This window comes from Elephantulus edwardii, unplaced genomic scaffold, assembly GCF_000299155.1.
Source record: "Elephantulus edwardii isolate Elephantulus edwardi_28Jun2011 unplaced genomic scaffold, EleEdw1.0 scaffold00052, whole genome shotgun sequence".
In the NCBI taxonomy this organism is placed as follows: domain Eukaryota; kingdom Metazoa; phylum Chordata; class Mammalia; order Macroscelidea; family Macroscelididae; genus Elephantulus; species Elephantulus edwardii.
The window spans coordinates 9,261,284-9,281,480 of NW_006399802.1; positions in this window are offsets into that span (position 1 = coordinate 9,261,284).

The window sequence follows — 20,197 nt, forward strand, 5'->3', positions numbered from 1 at the left end:
ACTGGATACATTTGGAAGAAAGTTACTAAATCTTTATTCCATAACTATGTTATTCTATTTGAATTATCTTTCTCTTCTGGAATTAGTGTTTACAAATTACATTTTAGAGACTGCTGAAGAATGAGCAACTTTATCTTTAAAGAAGTACAGTAACATAATAAAGATAGTGCTGGACTAGACAATGCTTTGTTCTGTTGTACTGTTCTGTTGTATGTTGTTTATTAAGAGTTGACACAGAATCTATGGCAACAAAGAAAAATAGAAAAGGAACTATAGAATGGGTCATAATTTGATGGGTGGAGGGAAGGATGGGTTCCAGTGTGAAAAACGATGTATATGAATTTTGTGAACCTTGAATGTAAACCAGTGTAAATTAAAAGAAGAAAGAACCTATAGAATGGTTTCTAAATTTATTTACATAGAGTTGAGCAAGGTGGTTTCTTATGAGTTATTCAATTTTATTTATTGTTTTTCACATTATTTATTCTTAATTACTCATTTGGCACAACTTTTTCTGTGGCTCTTCCCTAACCTAACTTTACATTAGCTAGTGATTTGGCCATATATTTGGTTTTGCCAAAGAATTTTAATTTATTTGTGGGAATTCTGTTTTGACTGCATACTAACTAATCATTTCTACTTCTATTTACCATCTGAATTATCATTTTATTTTTACTTTTCATGGACTGCTGAGAAAACAAACAGATTTGTCCTGGAAAGGGTTAAACCGGGTAGCTCCTTGGAGGCAAGGATTCTGAGGCTCCGTCTAACATACTTTGGACATGTTGTGAGGAGAGACCGGTCCTTGGAGAAGGACATCATGCTTGGGAGGGTGGAGGGACAGCGCAGGAGAGGAAGGCCCTCTATGAGGTGGATTGATTCAGTGACCGGGATAATTGGGATGGGAGTGTCAGAGACAGTGCGATTGGCACAGGACAGAGCGGAGTTTAGGGCTGTTGTACAAGCGACTCGATGGCACATAACAACATAACAACAACACATTTTAAAATTGTTATTGTTACTGTTGCTTTGGGTTTTTTTTTCAAGTTCTAAAGGAACAAACTATTTCAAACAAACAAGTAATATGTCACCACAAAGGAACTTCAATTGTAAAAAATATTTAGATAGATGGTCCTGAAAATTCAAATTCATTGTTGTTGCATTGTTATCAACTCATAGCTGACCCTACAATTGGTTTCTTGGTTTTTTGTTTGTATATTTTGTTTTTACTTTTCTACTAGTTCATTTGCAAAATTCAGATACATTGTTTTTATGAACAAATCCTTTCAATTTCACTCACCCTGTCCCCAACAAATTGTACAAACCCATGATAAATCCCTCCTCCCCATTCACATCCTCATCCCTCTGCTTCCACCTTCTCCCACCCACCTCACTTGGATCCTTATACTCATTCTACAATAATGGTTTTATGCAATGTTTATCAATGCGACTGAGTTAGTTCACTGAGCATAATGCTTTCCAGTCCCTCCCAAAGTAGGTAATAATTTACAAAATCAGTGCTTCTGTGTGCTGTATAGTACTCCATTGTGTGAATATACCATAATTTCTCAATGTTGTTGTTGTTAATTACCTTTGAGCCAAGCACGATGTACAGCAAGCCTATGAAATCTACATTTATCAACTATAATTTCCAGAGGCATTTAATTCACTTTTCCTTGTTTTAGAATGTTTGTAACATTTTCTTGTTAGAGTTGTTTTGCCTCTGTACCATAGAAATACATCATCTGTTTTGTTATTACTATAGTAGTAATGCTATAATAATATTCTACACAGAGTATAATTTAATTTTACATTTTATCTCTGATCCAATTATCATTTAAAATAATTTTTTTCTCAAAGAGTGCTGAATATCCCATGGGCTGCCAAAAGAACGGAAATATATTGGAGAAGGTGCAGCCAAAGTGATCCTGGGAGGCAAAGATGGCTAAATACTTTGATATCTCACATACTTGGGCATAATGCTAGGAGGGGCTATTCCTTAGAGAAGGATATCAGACTTGGAAATATGGAGGGAGGGCAAAAGAGAGGAAGACCCTCAACCCAGTAGATTGACACAGTGATTGTAGCAATGGGATTGGTTGTTTCAGAGATTTTGTGAATGGAACAGAACAGGACAGGGTGCAGAACTGATGTTTTTAGGGGTGCTGTGTTATACTTGACTAGATAGCACCTAAACCCAAAAACTTTCAAAGGATAAATTCTTCTGACTTTATCAGTTGATAAAATTATAGGTAAATAAATTGTGTAATATTCATCTTCTTCATATTTTCCCAAGTCTTTATTTCTTTGAGATTTTACATGAGAAAATAAGTTATTGAGTGGTATAGTGAGAGTATCAGGCATTACACAGGAATACTCCTTAAACCAGAGGCATTGATATTTTCCTAAATTTATTTGTTTTAATCATTAATGCCTGTAGTAATGTTGGTAGAGTGAAGAAGTGGAATAAATTAAAATGGAATAAATATGAAAACATTACTTCAAGCAAATTTGTCAATAAAGATACCTAATTTTACCTCTAGGAGGGAATATAACAAAGCAGATATGCCTAGGATAGCAGCACCTGAGAGAATTTCAGTATGTCTATGCTCTTGACTCAACAAAATTAATCACTTTTAATATCATCTAATACTGAATTATAGTATAACAAGCCCAGATTACTCTGACAGTGACTAGGACGCAGTGTCCTAGATAATAGCTGTGGAGTCACAAGGTAACAGAGCAATACAGACTGTATTTTCTCCAGGAAATACCCAAAATCTGGGAGTCCATTATGAATAAAATACCCACTTTTATAAAGCTTACGTGATATGGTTGTTGTTAAAAAACCAACAAAAAATTGCCACTTCTCTATATGTTTTATATTACTATTTATCATTTTTATAATAATATTTTGTATTATTATATATTCTTTTTATAGTAATACTTTATGTTACAATATATTATATGGGAGCTCTGGTAGCTTGTTTTGTTTTTAGGGACTCTCAAGTAGAGTACAGCTCATAATGATCCTATGAACTTTGACCACTGTTCTTCCTGTGCCATCCACACAATCTCTGGCACACTCAAACCCATTGCTGTAGTGACTGTCAGCTGAATTGAATATAACTTGTTAGTGATTGATAACCAGATTGATTACACCACCACCCCCTAATCACTGGCTGTGATATTTGCTTTTGGGACATGTCACCAATCAAAAGACGTAGTAAAAAAAAAAAAGACGTAGTAAAATTTAGAGAAACCTTTAATTCTTTGTTCTTTTGGAAAGACTTTTGTAAACTGTGGGAAACCCTAATTAAGATGAATTAACACACAATAAAAACAATGGACTCCAACATAACAATGATCATGTAAATGGCAGAGGACCAGGCAATTTTCTGTTCTCTTTGCAGAAGGCTGTAATGAGTTGAAGCCTGCTTGATCACAACTAAAAACAATGACAATATTATAAATACAGGTCCCTTTACCAAAACTCCTGGCTCCAGTGCAATTCATAAGGCATCTACCTGATATAATTAAACCTAACACCTATTGTATAGATTTGCAGCCTTTCCTACAGAATAGATTTCTGCAGCGGTAGCCTTGGTTAAGTTTTTCAATTAATCATTTTATTTTGCCAGTGTTTTCTTTTTTGTGGGAAAACATTTCCATGTCTTTAAACATAATAATATTCTTCATTATATTTGAAGCATGAGAAAAGGAAAGCAAATGCTGTGTAGCCTTAAGAACAAAGACATGCCAAGCACCAAATAACTTCTCTGTCTGCAGCTTATAAATGACACAGTAGTAAGTTGTGTTCTTTGACATTTGTAACTAAAGGACAAAACAGATGGGAAAGGCTTATTCAAAATTAAAAGAGAGAAAATATTTATTTAAAAGGAGTTACACTGCCAAGATGTAATTTATTCTGTGTAGGAGGTAGGCAATTGTTCAATGAAGCTTGGTCTTAACTAGAGTGAGATAATATACTACAAATTGATAGGCTTTCATGTAAGTGAATTTCCATTAAGAAATCCACATTGACATAAATAGATTCTCCACTGCACTCACCATGCATCACTTTGAATTGTTAAGCACAGCATCTTAAATCAACTGCTGTCTTTGTTTTTTATGAAATAATTCATAGAAGAGAAAGCCAAATTGATATTAATTATTGGATTTATGGTTAAAACAAAAGATAATCTGATTTCATTGGAAATCTAGAGGGGAAAGGCATTGAACTTGATATTCTCAGTGGAGGGGAAAAACAGAATCTCCCCAGAGAGTAAGTAAAGTCATTTAAGGAAATAAAATTTAAGTTTCTTTGGTCATTAGACACTAATGACTGTTCCTTAATTTTTTGTGACAGATACATTCCTCTGAAATCCAACCCTGAAAATTGGGTTAAACTGATGAACCACACTTCTGTTAAGGAGCCTTGTGGTTGATAGAAAGTTAGAAATTGAGATCCTAAAGCACTTCTATATTTGATATCTTTGACTAGGGATGATAAACTCAAAAGCATTTAGGGATAAAAGTATATGACAAAACATCCATATTTCCTATTATATTTTTTAATATTTAATAATGTGTATTTTCACAAATACATTTTCCTTTTTTCAAAACATTAACTTATCCAAACTTAATTATAATCTGCATACATTTGTTAAAGACATGAAAACAGGGTACTATCCATGAGTGATGACTAATATTCAGCTTTTCTGTCAAGGAAACAATAAATGTGGTAGGTAGACACTCTGTTGATTTGTAAAGTATATATTCTGTCTAAACTGGGAGGCTGTAATTAGCTTCCAACTCAATGTTAATCCAATGTTCCCAAATTTTTCTGTTCATTTTCCTTAATAAATGAGAGAAATTGGATTTTTAAAATTAATTTTAGAAGTACTGGTTTAACTAAAAATAAATTTACTCTAGATAAAAGAGAATAGTTTCTAGACATTGTTTGATGTTCAAAAGTTAGATATTGATGTGTTAATAGACCCTTAAAAAGCAAGCAATTAGGAGTTCGTGTGTGTGGTAGAATCTGAATAACTAAATTTAGTACAAAAAAAACCCTATGTATAAGTATTACAAATACAAATAAATACACTCTGTTTTAAACACTTCCAGATGTTATCTATATCCACTAATGTATATAAAACCAAATTAATTAAAAATAGCACACCAAGTCTTTTCTATTTTTGCCTCAGACTCTTGGTTCAGTCTTAAAAGTCTCAAGTATCACCAGAGATTTCTTATTGTGATATTATTTAAAAGAAATTTTATTTGCTTTATTTAATTTGTTATTGTGATATTACCAAACCAAATGTGGATGATTTTAATCTGTAGCACTTAAGCCTGGATTTAATTGTTTTTGGTCAAACATTCTGCTAAGAAGTATAGCACTGGTCTGCTTTACAGAGGTAACGCGTGGTTGCTGTGATGCTCAACACCGTGATACTGATGTGCCAAATGTGATAATGGTAGACAGTGTTTGGTGGAGCTTCCCAATTGAAAAAAGCTTGGAAGCAGGAGTGGCATCCACTTCTGAAAAAGCTTGCCTCCGGAAACCCTGTGAACTTGGAGAAACAATGAAAGTTATACAAGTATTCAGGTCTTTCATTTATAGGGTTGCTATGAGTCGTCTACAACTCAACACCACTTAACAACAACAGCAACATTGTGATTTAAGTATAATTCACAGAACAAATCAGTTTTTGGTTCAACTGTTTCTATACATTTTGTTTTATTACATTAGTTATAACCCTACATTAGAATCTTACTTTTCCCTCATCCTCTGAGATTCTTATTATCTTTTCATCTTTCTATTTTATCATGTCCTTCCTTCTGAGCTTTGTCACTGGGCAAGTGCTGTTCTTTTGATCTTACATGTTGTCTGAAAGAATAAGGGCATCTTTGATGTTGTTAATCAAGTAGGCCTGTCTCTTGTTTAACTGAACATTGAGTCACAAAATGGAAAGGATCTTTGCATCAAAATGAGTCGCATAGCACACATGTATGGCATCGTCACTATTTGTTTTTTTTGTTGTTGGCTGCTGTTGAGTGCAACTCATTGCAACTCTATGAACAAAAGACCTAATGCCTTTCCATAACTGTCATCATGTCACCAAGTTCATAATGTTTCCAGAGGCATGTGGTTTAGGAAGTGGATGCCACTCCTGGGTCCAAACCTGTTTTACAACTGGGGCCTCCACCAAACACCGTCCACACTGGGAAACCATTCTGGTGTTTGATACCCCAATGTCACAAGGTTCAGCATCACAGGAACTCAGGTTACTTCATACTGCACATTGACAAAGAATGATGTACAAAGTGGAAGAGTGTTTCTCCAGATATAACAGCACAGTTTCACTTAGCAGTGGTTAAGTGCTGTCAAGTCAAAATGACTGAGAGTAAGTTTTGCTCAAAAGACCTAAACTCTTTTCTATGACTAACATAATTTCTATACAGAACTCTATTCTATAATTACCATCATTTCTGTACATTTATAGAGTTTAGAGAGTTTGTAAAGTTTAGAGAGTTTGTAGAGTTTCCAGAAGCATCTAGTTTAGGAAGTGGATGCTACTCCTGCTTCCCAGCATAACTCAATCTGGAAGCTCATCCAAACACTGGACATAATGCGTAATCATTATGGTAATTGGCAAGACTATGGAATAGTGTGCAGCATCACAGCAACACCAAGTTGTTCAATTCAGCAAATAGACAAAAAGAATGCTGTGTCATTCAAGGAACATTCATTCGAAAATTAGATTTTAAGCCTACAACTTTGAGCAGAATTCTACCCTAGGCAAAGGCTCAAGGACACCTATTCTTAGGGGGGAAAGAGCAGTAATACACATCAAACACAATCCAAAAAATAGTGTTACCCCAAAAACTTCCCTTTATTTGCCTATCAGGACCAGCATTCACAAACAGCAAAAAGTCACACTCCCATATTGGAATCTTCCAGGCCTCTATCTGCAGTCCCATGCCCCCACTGCAGGGTTTTAAGCCAATGCCTTTGAGCAAAATTCCACCCTAGGCAAAGGCTGAAGGACACCCATTCTTGGGGGGGAAAGAGCAGTAATATACATCAAACATTACCAAAAAAACCCCACAACCCCAAAAACTTCCCTTTATGTGCCCCCCATCAGGAATGTGCATTATTTAGAATTTGAGGATTTAATATTTTTTAATGTTAAAGAACTAGAAATTAAACACGCCAGCAAATACTAATTAACTGACATAGGACTTTAAACTAGTTAATTTTTAATAGAATCTGTAAAATGAGTATAATATTCTCTTATGTTGTTGTTCTATAGTGTTAAGTCATTCCTGACTCATAACTAACCCTCCCTCAAGTGGGTCTTAAGAGGAAATGCATGGGAAGAGAAAATGCCAAAAAAATCATGAAGTGTTAGATAGCAATACAAAAAGAAAATAATATTAATTCATAGTTACATTCTGGGAAACAAAATACTAAATTTTGAGCCATTTGCAGGCCAAAGTAAGTAAAAAAAATTAAAAAAAAAAACCAGTTAAAAGTAAAGGAGTTGTTGTTGTTAGGTGGCATACAGTCTACTATGAATCATAATGGGCCTGTAAACAACAGATCTGAACCTTGCCCTGACATGTACCATCCTAACAATCTTGGATTATTTTCAAGTCCATTGCCACACTCACTGTGTTAATTCATCTTGTTGAGCATCTTCCTCTCTTCTTTTGATCCTCCACGTTTTCCAGCATGCTATCTTTTCCGGGGATTGGTGCCTCCTAACAACATATTCAAAGTATGTGAGACTAAGTTTCATCTTTTTTCCTTCTAATGAATACCCCAACCACCTGTTCTCCAAGACAGACTTGTTTGCCCTTTTAGTAGCGATGTTGTAGTTATTATGTACTGTCAGGTCAGAACAGATTCCTTGTAGCACCTCCAGTGAGCTTTCAGAGGAAACAAATCACACGGAAAGAGACTCCTTAATTTTCTTCTGTGATGCTGATGGTGAATTTGTTTGCATTTTCTTCAGACTCAATTTTAACTTGCCGATTGAGTAGCTGATGGTTTGTTCCCCAGTTAGCACCTGGCCTAGTTTTCACAGCTGATACTGAGTTTCTCCAGTAATTTTCTGCCCAGTTTACCAGCATTTGGGAGTGCCAGAAAATGGTAAGACACTGTGGGCCTGTCTTTCATTGTTTTTGTTCAAACATTCCTCTAGGTCATATAGCCCTGTTGTGTCCACTTGCCGTACCACGGTCACTTGTGGTTGCTGTGAGGCTGAACACTGTTGATGCTGATGTGTCAAATGCGTTAATGGTTGGTTACCCATGGCGGACAGTGTAGGGTGGAGCTCCCTGATTAAAGCAAGCTTGGAAGCAGGAGTGGCATCCACTTCCATAATAGCTTGCCTCCGGAAACCCTATGAACCTGGAGAGAGGAGGAAAGACACACAAGTGTTGAGGACTTTCCCTCATAGGGTGGCTATGAGTCCTCTGTGACTCGATGGCACTTAACAACAGCAACGAGTAGCTGATGGTTTGTTCCACAGTTAGCACCTGGCCTAGTTTTCACAGCTGACACTGAGTTTCTCCAGTAATTTTCTCCAGAGATGATTCATGAGTCTAATTCACGAATCTTCCTTTAATCCTGATGTCACATTCTTTTTGTGTAGTCCAGCTTCTGAATTATTTTTCTGCACATAGATTGAATAAATATGGAGAATAAATGCAATACTAATATACCTTCCTCATTTTAAATCATGCAAGTGTTTCCTTGTGTCTAGAAAACTGCTTCTCAGTCTATTTATTATAGTTTTGCATGAGCCCAATTAAGTGTTTCAGAATTCCCGAGCGGCATCCACTTCCAACATGGCTTGCCTCCGGAAACTCTATGTATGACAGTGCTCAGGCTGTTCATTCATAGGGTCGCTATGAGTCGCCTACGACTCGATGGCATTAAACAACAACAACAGCATCATGTGCTTTGTCATACACAGGTAAAAAACACCCCTTTACATAATAAATACAATACAAATGAACATATTCTTAAATCCTTTGCTTTGAACCAAGATTCATCTGGCATCAATAATTATCTCTCATTCAATGACCTTTCTAAATTAAACTTGAATTCTGAAAGTTCTATATTAACATACTGTTCCACCTATTTTTAAAAAATCTTCAGCAAAATTTTACTTCCATGTGATATTAATAATTGTTGATGTTATGTGCCATCTACTTGCCTTTGACTCATAGTGACCCTATGCACAATAGCTCTGAACCCTGTCCTATCCTAAGCCAATCTCACTGTCTCTGACACACCTGCCTTCATCATCCTAGTCATTGTGTCAATCCATCTTATCCGGTGTCTTCTTCTTCTGCATTGTCCTTCCTGCCTTCTGAGGATGATGTCCTCCTCCAAAGACTGGTCCCTCCTGGCAACATACCCAAAGTATGTGAGATGGAGCTTCAGATCCTCACTATCAGAGAACAACTTGGCAGGGCAGACTTGTTTATCCTCTTGGTAGTCCATGGCATGTCCAATACTCTTCTCAAGCACCACAACTCAAAGGCATCAATTCTTCTATCATTCTTCATCATTTCCCAGGTCTCTGATAGCAAGTCATTACAGCAGACCATGGCCTGGATCAAGCACATCTTAGTCTCCAGAATGACAAATTTGCCATTTAGCACTCTGGCGAGGTCCCTGACAGCAGACTTTTCTAATCCAGTTCATCTTTTGATTTCCTGGTACCACAACTCAAAGGCATGAGTTCTTCTTCTGTCATCTTTATTCATTATCCAGCTATCTGATACATATTAGTTATACTGTTCAATTCCTACTTGCTTTTGTATCATCATTTTTGAGAATAGAAACAAATATGTCTCTTCCATACATAGGTCAGGTATCTTCCAAATTTCTTGGCATAAACTTGTGAGCACATCTGTGGCTGCATTTTGTTGTTGTTGAAATAAGTCAATTGTAATCCCCATCAATTCTTGGGCCTTATATTTGCCAAAAGGTTCTAATTTTTTTCAAAGCCTTCATTGTAGTTTATGCTTCTTTTTTCTTTTCCATTGGTCCTTAATCATGTGCTAATTCCAGAAACGTGTCAATATCACTAATTATTTTTATTTTAAATGTTTTTATTGATGATTTTTAATGCAACACACCCATACACACACACACACACACACACACACACACACATATATATATATTTACAGCATATTTTTTCAATTTATTTTCCCCTATTCATTCATAGTTGCACATTTAACTCCCTGACCACTATCCTCCCCAGTTTATTTTTCTCTCTTTGAAGAAAAAAAAACCTTTTATTGTTATACAATCCCACCAATTATTATTTTAGTGAATTTATGCATTCCTTCTATTTTCCTATGATGTTTCCTTCCTATATTATTCCACATTTCCCCATAAAACCTTCAGTATTGAAACTCAAGGCTACAATTTGTTGTAAAGAACAAATTCCTTTAGCTTGAGAAATGTTGAGTGTATTCTCCATTGATTTTTCTAGCTTGAGTTCAAGGAACATTTTGCTATAATACATTGTTTTGTCCTATCCATCTGCCCTTTGCAGTCTTCTGTTTATTTTTTCTTCAGAGCTTCTTCCTTTTTTGTCTCTTAATGTTCAAGTGCAATTTTTTAGAGTCTTCTTTCAGTGTAGTTAGTCTGTTGCTATGGCTTTCCATTCCTGAAAATGGTTTTCCTAGATCATTCTTTAGCTATCTGTCTCATATCTTACCTGCAAGTTCATTAACCTTATCTAGTTGCCCTGTGGGAAGTATTAGCTAGTCTCATCATTAAGTTGAATAGATCCAGGGACAGAAATTTGGACCCTCAACACTAGGAAACAGGAACAAGAAACAGAGACAGCAGTGCATGTCTTTGGGACATAAGATTTCTGTGCCAGAGGTATATTACTGTTGACTGAATGAGATGGAGCCAGGGTCAGAGTCCCAGAGGTAAAGACAAGTCTCAACTCTGGGGTGAAGACAGAGTTGGAACACCTGAGATGAAGACTGAGTGAAACGTTTTGCTTGCTGGATGATGGAAAGAAGAGCTGACTTGAGACTGTTGCCTCTTGTAAACAAAGAGATCTTCGACTCAGACTATTGAAGGATACATATCTGCTAGGATTAAAAGAAAATATAAGACTGACCTAATCCATGAGGCTAAAGGTCAAAGAGCCTGCAATCATGCTTGAAAAGCTGTTAAGACAGGAGTATTGTGTTCTACATCGTACATGGATTCTAGCGTGTTACCTTCCCTAATAAATTTCATAATTGTCAGCATGGTTCTGTGTAGACTAAATAGCTACTACAATGGATTTAGGATCCAGTATAGCAGTGGAATTGGTGCTGGAATTAACAGAAATAGACAGGAAAGCGTGGAGGACAAGTCTGATTTTTTAGGAATTATTTTTGTGCTGTGGATGTTTTTGACAGGTACAGTTCTCCTTTGTAGAATTAATAGAAGTATGACTGAGTTGTCCCTGTGTAACCCTTGTTCCTTTAATACTCCTTTTATATCCATTTTAGTCTTTTCTCTCTCCACTATCTTTGTCATGATCTTTTGCTTTCTTCATGGTTGATATTCTTAATGTCATCCCACAATTCATCTGGTCTCTAGTGCTTAGTGTTCAATGCATCAAATATACTCTTGTGATAGTTTTGAAATTCAGATGAGATACATTCAAGTTAGTATTTGCATTTTGTGGACTTATTTTAATTATACTCAGCTTCAATTTGAACATTTATGAGTAATTCACAATCTGTTCCACAGTTAGCCTCTCATCTTGTTTTGAGCCTTCTGTTGACTTCTCCACAGGTATAGTCAGTCTGATTCCTGTGGAATCCATCACGATAGAACTTTTCAAGATTTATCCTAAAAGAATTGTGATTAATACTGTCTATATGCATACAAAGAAGACCTGTTAACATAACTAATATTAAAATATATACTCTAAACACTAACATCAAAGCTGAAGTGATTGTGAATTTCTTCCAACTTTTGTAGCAAGATATTGATTGAACATGTTGTCATGATACATAAATAACTGGTACCTGGAATGAAAATTTAGAAACAAAGAAGAACTGACAGTTGGAAAATATGGACTTGATGACAGACATGAGGCTGGAGATCAAGTGTCAGATATTTTTTTTAACAAGGGAGTTAGAAACCAAATATTACTTTTTAGAAAATTTACAGTCTTTTTAGTAGTGAATTTTCTACTAAGAAACTCACAAAGTAGTTTGCAAGGCATGTACTTCTGGTTATGTTTAAATTACCAACCTTTCAGTTATCAGCTTAAATGTTTGTCCCACCAAAGGATTTCATTAGAATAGCCGAAAAAACTACATATCTGAACAAAATGTATACCATAGAAATCAAAAACAATTAAACACAAAGCAGAAGATTGAGGAAATTACATCTATTTCCAACATTTACAAATATAAGAATGAGAATGTCAATGTGAGCCTCTCACACTCAAGAAATCATGCTCTTATTGCTACATTTTCATTTAGAGAATAAGAGATTTTCTTTTATAATCACAATGAGGCAATCATTAGAACAAACAAATGTGTAGGTGGAGATGAAAGATTTTTACATAATCACCCTACACTAATTTACCAACTGGTGAAATACATTAGCCACTTGTTCTCAAGCATTATCCAGTTGTTGGGTTTGTTACTCATTTAAGGTCATACATCGTGTTAATAATAAAACAAATGATTTTCCATTTCAATTGTATTTTAGAATCTTAAAAGTTATTGAAAACCATACTATTGTTTACCAGCACAAACATATCACAACTATATTATCAGTTGTGTTCTACTTTGACTAAAAAGAATGAAATTGCTTTCACTAGCATGGGTATAGTCAGGCTAATAATGACAGTCACAGAAGGATTGTGTAACTCTATTGCTTTCACTTATCTACACTGAAGGAACAAAGATATGTGTAAATAAAAAGACAGGTCTATTAAACGGATTAAGAATTTTCTTCCACGGGTGACTAAAATGTAACAGCTATGGCAAACTGTGCAAATTACATTGTGAGAAATGCTTAAGTCCATTTCAGTGTTATATTTTCTGTGCTTGTCTCAGCTGGACATTCCAAATCCTTTCAAAAGGAATACATATTCTTAAAGCATTGTCCTGTCCCAACAAATGCTCTCAATTTACTTAAAAACCAATTCAAAAAGCACAAGCCCACTGCCATCTGAGGTACAGTGTACATGCAGAGCAGAGCTCTGAGCACCACAGAGTCTCCAAGGCTATAAATATTTATAGGAGCAGAGTGATTCATTGTTCCACAATGGAGTGGCTGGTGGTATCAATTATCAATCATTTTGTCTAATAGGACAATGTGTAACCTACAGTGCCATCAAAACTCAGAAAACTCTGGTAGCAGAGCCTTTTTTAATTAAATGCTGTGTCTAATTGAATGCTTTGATGTTAAATGTACCAAAATGACTATCCCAACTCCTCAATATTTTTCACTATAAAGTCAATATGTCTTTTCATCATGCTCTATGAAGTTAATATGACTCACTTTCAAAACCTAAAATACTCACTGTGGTCATGTCTATTCTGACTCTTAGTGACTCTATTGGACAGAGTAGGACTCCTCCATAGAGTCATCACAGGTATAATTTTTAAGGAAGGCAAATTCTTCATCTTTCTCCTATGGCGTGACTGTTGAGTTGGCACAACCAAGCTTTTGATTAGCAGTCAAAGGCTTAATATACTACACCAACAATAAGTAACTACTAAATTATGATGATTGATCTATTTAAAGTGTTAACTGAAAACTTACTCTTTCAATTTAGGAATAGACATAACAGAAGATAAATGCTTTGTGATCTTCAGTAACTTGAGAAAATGATGCCATAGAAGGTTTCCACAGCTCTCACCAAATAGCATAGGAAACTTAGCAATCAACAAGCCAGTAATTATTGTGCTGGGTACAGTACTATGAAACTAGACACCTAGGGGATAAAAAGTTATGCTACCAAGCCAAAGGTACGTGATTTTAATCTGTGGCCCTCGGGCCTGGTTTTAATTGGTCAAACATTCTTCTAAAAGGTCTAGCACTGGTCTGTCCACTTGCTGTACAGAGGTAATCTCTTGGTTGCTGTGATGCCAAACACTGTGACACTGGTGTGTCAAATGTGATAATGGTTACCCGTGGCAGACAGTGTTTGGTGGAGCTCCCCAGTTAAAACAAGCTTGGAAGCAGGAGTGACAACCATTTCTGATAGTCTTCAGAAATTCTATGAACTTAGAGAAACGATGAAAGTCATACAAGTATTCGGGTCTTTTGTTCATAGGGTCTGTGAGTTGTCTACAACTCGATGGCACTTAACAACAATGATTGTTCATTTGCAAGGATAAGGATATATTTTGTCTTGAGTGAGTAGGAAAGTTTAATATTGTGCCATATACACATTTGGTTATTTAGCAACCGTATAACTTTACCTTGGAGAAAATACTTCAGATTCTTCTTAGTGTGCCACTAGCATATGTGTGTGTGCTGCTGCACTGTTAACCAAGAACTAAAGTGCAAACAGAACAAAATTCTAAAACTTAACTTCCTATGTATTATTTCACCTGAATTTCAAAACCATCTCAGGATACAGTTTGAGGCCTTGAGCATTAATGAGCAAAGACCAGATGAACTGTAGGAGGATATCCAGAATATCATCCAGGAAGAATGCAAAAAGTCATTACAAAGATAAAGGAGGAAGAAAAGACCAAGATAGATGTCAGAAGAAACTAAATATTGCACTGGAGAACCAAGAAGCCAAAACAAAGGGATGGAATTGGGATATTAAGGAGTTGAACAAAAGATTTCAGAGGGCAGCAAGGAAAACCAAAGTATTACAATGAAATGTGTAAGGAGCTGGAGTTAGAAAATAAGAAGTACCTAACTCAGTAGTTCTTAAGCTGAAAGAACTGAAGAACAAATTCAGACCTTGAGTTGCCATATTTACGGATGCTTTGGGCAAATGATAAATGATCCAAGAAGCATTAAAAGAAGATGGAAAGAATATACAGAGTCATCGTTCCAAAAGAAATTGGCAGACACAGAAGAATTTCATGAAACAATGTATGAGCAACAGCCTATAATGATGTAGGAAGAAGTTCAAGCTGCTCTGAAATTACTGGGGGGAAAAGCCCCAGGAATTGATGGCATACCGACATATTCTAACAAAGGCTACCTTGTATGTACTCACCAAATTGTGCCAAGAAATCTGGAGGACAGCCACCTGGCCAACTGACTGGAAGAGATCTATATTTTATTCTCATTCAAAAGAAAGGTGATTGAACAGAGTGTGGAAATTATCAAAAGGTATCTTTGGTATCACATGCAAGCAAGATTGTAATGAAGATTATTCAAAAACAACTGAAAAAGCACATCAGCTGAGAACTGCCTGAAGTGCAGTCTGAGTTTGTAAGTAAGTGGCACTTGGGATATTATAGCTAATGGATCTTGGCTTAAAGCAGAGAGTACCAGAAGAATGTCTAGCTGCATTTCATTGACTATGCAAAGACATTTGACTATGTGGATCATAACAAACTGTGGCTGACTCTGAGAAGAATAGGAATCCCAGAACACTTGATTATGCTTATGTGAAACCTATACTTGGACCAAGAAGTAGTTGTCAGAACAGAGCAAGAAAACACTGCATGGTTCAAAATTCAGAAGGGTGTGCATCAAGGATGTGTCCTATATCCATATCCATTCAATCTATAGGTGGAACAGATTATCCGGGAGGCTGGGCTTTATGAGTAGAAATGTGGCATCAGGGTTGGAGGTAGAATCATAAACAATATGTGTTATGAAGATGACATAACCCTGATTGCTGAAACTGAGGATGACCTGAAGTGCTTCCTTCAGAAAGTCAAGGACTATAGTCTTCAATATGGATTGAAGTTCAACATCAAGAAAACAAAAATTTTCACCACTGGGCTGATTGGCAGCATCATGATAGATGGTGAAGAGAGTGAGATTGTTTACAGCTTCCATTTACTTCACTCTACAACCAACACTTTTGGACTAGCAGCCAGCAAATTAAAAGACAATTTGCATTGGGAAGTCTGCTGTCAGAGACATCTCCAAAGTGCTGAAGAGCAATGATGTCAGTCTGGAGACTAAAGTGTGCCTGATACAGGCCATGGTCTTTGCAATTATTAGTCTTTATATCACTAGTCTGGACAATGACTCGAGATGATAGAAGAAGTGATGCCTTTGAGCTGTGGTGCTGGAGAAGAGTACTAAATATACTTACGGATTGCTAAGAGAACAAAAATTTCCTCCTGGAGAGGGTGAAGCAAGGTTGCTCCTTGGAGGCAAGGATTCTAAAGCTTCGTCTGATTTATTTTGGACATGTTGCAAGGTGGGAGTAAGTCCTTGGAGAGGAATGTCATGCTTGAGAGGGTGGAGTGACAGCGCAGGAGAGGCAGACCCTTGATGAGATGGATTAATTCAGTGACTAGGGTAATGGTGATAGGTATGTCGGAGACAATAAGATTGGCATGGGATAGAGCAGAGTTTAGTGCTATTGTACGATTAGTCACTATTGCCACTATGAGTGACACACAACTTGATGGCATATAACAACGATATAAATAAGTAAATAAGAAGCACATGAAAAAGATGTTTTATATCATTAATATTTAAGGAATGTAAACTAAAATCATCAGATGACACTTTATTATTCCCATTATGGTTACCAGAATAGGAAAAAGAGATACATAAGTGGCAAATGACAAGTGCTTGATAGGAATAGGGAATATTGCGATGATTCTATATTACTATAAAATTGGATGTAAAACTATTAAGCTGCAAGGGAAACAACTTGACATTTCCTTAAAAAGTTAAATTTTTAATTACTATTGTTGTTGATGATGATTGCCTTCGAGTTCAGTATGACTCATAGCTACCCTACAAACAAAAGGCCTGAAGCCCCTTTACAACTATCAACATTTATCAAAGTTCATAGAGTTTCCGGAGGCATGTTGTTTAGGAAGTGGATGCCACTCCTGCTTCCCATAAATTACTATATGACTTAACAATTTCAACTTTTGGTATGATACATAAAATTTTGGAAACAGATAATAAAAAAATAAATATTTGTGCATGAATAGTTCTTAAGAGCATTGTTTATAATAGTCAAAAGTTGAAAACACCAAAAATACCCTTCAGTATATGAATGGATAGACAAATTCTGGTGGATAAATACAATGGAATACTATTCACCTGTAAGAAGAATGAACCAATAGCTCTTACAGCACTGATAAGTCTGAAAAATGCTATGTTAGTCGAAAGGAGTAAGATGGAAAAAGTCACAGTCAAGAATCTATAAGGATTATCTATAACGAGTAAACCTGTACAAAAAGAAAACAAATTACTGGTTGCCAGAGGATCACTAATTTATTTTAAATTTATGAACATGCTTTAGAATCACATCAAGGTGATGTCCTCACCTGTGAGTGTCTTACATATAACTGAACAAATGAAAATATGTAAATATTAAAATTGAATTATAATAGAAATGGGATGGCAATGACTATTAGTATTAAAACAGTTTCAATAGTTCCTACTATTCTTAGATGCTATAAATTCAGAACCAATGCATAACTGACCCTTTAGAGAGATTCTAGGGACTGTAAATCACATAAGAGATTGTCTGTGTTTCTTCTGTGGAGCAGCTGATGGATTCAAACCATCTGTCTTTGAGTTGGTAGCATAGCACCATTCCCACTAGGCCACTAGAGCTTCCTCTTACTCATACCTAATTCCAACAAGTTAATTGTGATTGCTAGGTGCTGTTGAGTCTACTTCTACTTACAGCAACCCCAAGTACAACAGAAAAAATGAACAAAAAACACCTTGTCAATCCCACACTAGCTTCACAATCTCTATTGTGCTTGTATTTTTGTAGTCACTGTGTCAATTCTTCTCAATAAAAATGTTTTCTCCCCCTTCACTGACCACCTTTCCAAGCATGAAATTCCCTTCCAAGGCCAGGCTACACCTTACCATTTGCCAAAAGTATGTGAAACATATCTCACTATTTTTTTTTCTTTTAAAGAGAACTCTGACTGCACTTCTTGCAGTACAAATTGATTTTTTTTAAGCTCTTTCAACACTCTTTGCCAGCACCACGATTCAAAGACATTGATCCTTCATCAGTCTTCCTTATTAATGTGCAATTTTTCTATGCAGATGAAGCCATTGAAAATATCATCTCTTGGATCAAATGCACCTCAATCATTAAAATAAAATCCTTGCTCATCAACACTTGAAAATGGTCCTCCTCAGGAAATTTTCCCAATGCAATGCCTATTTTGTTTCTTGACTTTTTCTTACTGTTGCTTCCATGCATGTTGTTAGTGGATCTTAGTAAGATGAAATCTATGGCAAAGTCAATCTTTTCATTTAACATGATCTTGCCTATTGCCTGACTTGTGAGGATTTTTGTATCCTTGATGTTAATGTATATTTCATGTTGAAGACTCTGATTTTTATTTTCTTTAGTAAATTCTCTCTTTAGTAAATGTTTTGTTGTTTGTTTGTTTTTTGTCTAAGCAATCAATGTTATGTTGTCTGTAGATCAGATACTGTTGAAGATTCTTACTCCAATTTTGATGCCAAATTCTTCATATAGTTTAATTTCTCAGATTATTTGCTAACCATATAAATGGAATCAGTCTGGTGAAAGGAAAGAATCTGGACCTACACTTTTTTTTTTAATGTTAGCCACGCAATATTGACTAGTTCAGTTTGAACAACTGCTTCTTGGTCTGAACGTTTTTACATATTCCATGCTAAATTTATTCTGTACACAGAATAAAACTGTAAAAGACAGATTCCTCAACTTCTGTGTTAGAGTCTCCCAACTTTAGAATATGGCTCTAGTAAAATAATGAGCTTGAGTGTGAATCCAGGTTAGGTTATAACTTCTGCTTACTTCAACAACAACAATAATCTTTCTCCCTGACACAGATAACCGAAGAAGTGTTTTGAGATATTTGTCGTGATTGGCTATTTTTATGTATTTTTCTTTTGTTTTCAATGAAGAAGAATATCAATGAAGCATTCCAGAGAGCTGATGTTGACAAAAAAGGTTTATCTGCACTGCAATCTCCTGACAAGCAGCACTCAGGAAATGTGTTACCTAAAAAGATATTTTAACAAAATGTTCACAGAAAAAGAAAACCATCTTGCTGTTATCTTGAAACTACCTTGTAAATAAGTCTTTTGCACATATAGCTGTAATTATCTCAGGTAACCAGACAGATTGAATGGGGGAAAATGCTATTAAAGATTGAAGTATTAAATGCAAAGATTTCACTTTCACTTCCTCAAGCCATCATATTGTCAATAATCTTGCATACATGTGAAATGTTCCTTAATAAGGAAAACTAAATAATTTATGTCTTTCAGTTGTGGTGTTGGTGAAGAAATTTGAATGTACTATGGAATTCCGGCAATATTCAGAGTCTTTTCTGCCATCTATCTTGGTCTTTTCTTCCTCCTCTGTTTTTGTAATGGTGCTATGCATTCTTCCTGGATGATATTCTCGATATCCTCCTCAAATTCATCCGGTCTTCTCTCATTAGTGTTCAAGGCCTCAATCCTATTCTGGAAATGAATCTGGAGTTCAAGTGAGATAGACTCAAGGTCATATTTTGGTTCCTGTGGATTTAAGTTTACTTAGCTTTAGCTTGAACTTGTATATGAGTAGTTGGTCTGTTCCACAATAAGAACCTGGCCTAATTGTCACAATTGATACTGAGCTTCTCCAGCGGTTCTTTCCACAGACGTAATCAATCTAATTCCTACATATACCATCAGGAGAAATCCATGTATATAGCCTGTGTTTATGTTTCTTATAAAACACACATGCAATTCAAATTTCTATCATTCTATCTCCAGTTTAATTTCTGTTACCAAGTTCATGTTTTCCGACTACTGATCCTTGTTTTCTGTTCCCAACTTTTGCATTCCAGTCACCCATTATTATTAATGCATCTTGATTGAATGTTTGATTGATCTCTGACTACAAAAGTTGGTAAAACTTTCTATTTTCTCTTCTTTGGCTTTGTTTGTTGGTGTATATATCTGAATGATAGTGATAGTTACTGGACTTTATTGTATGCTTATGGATAT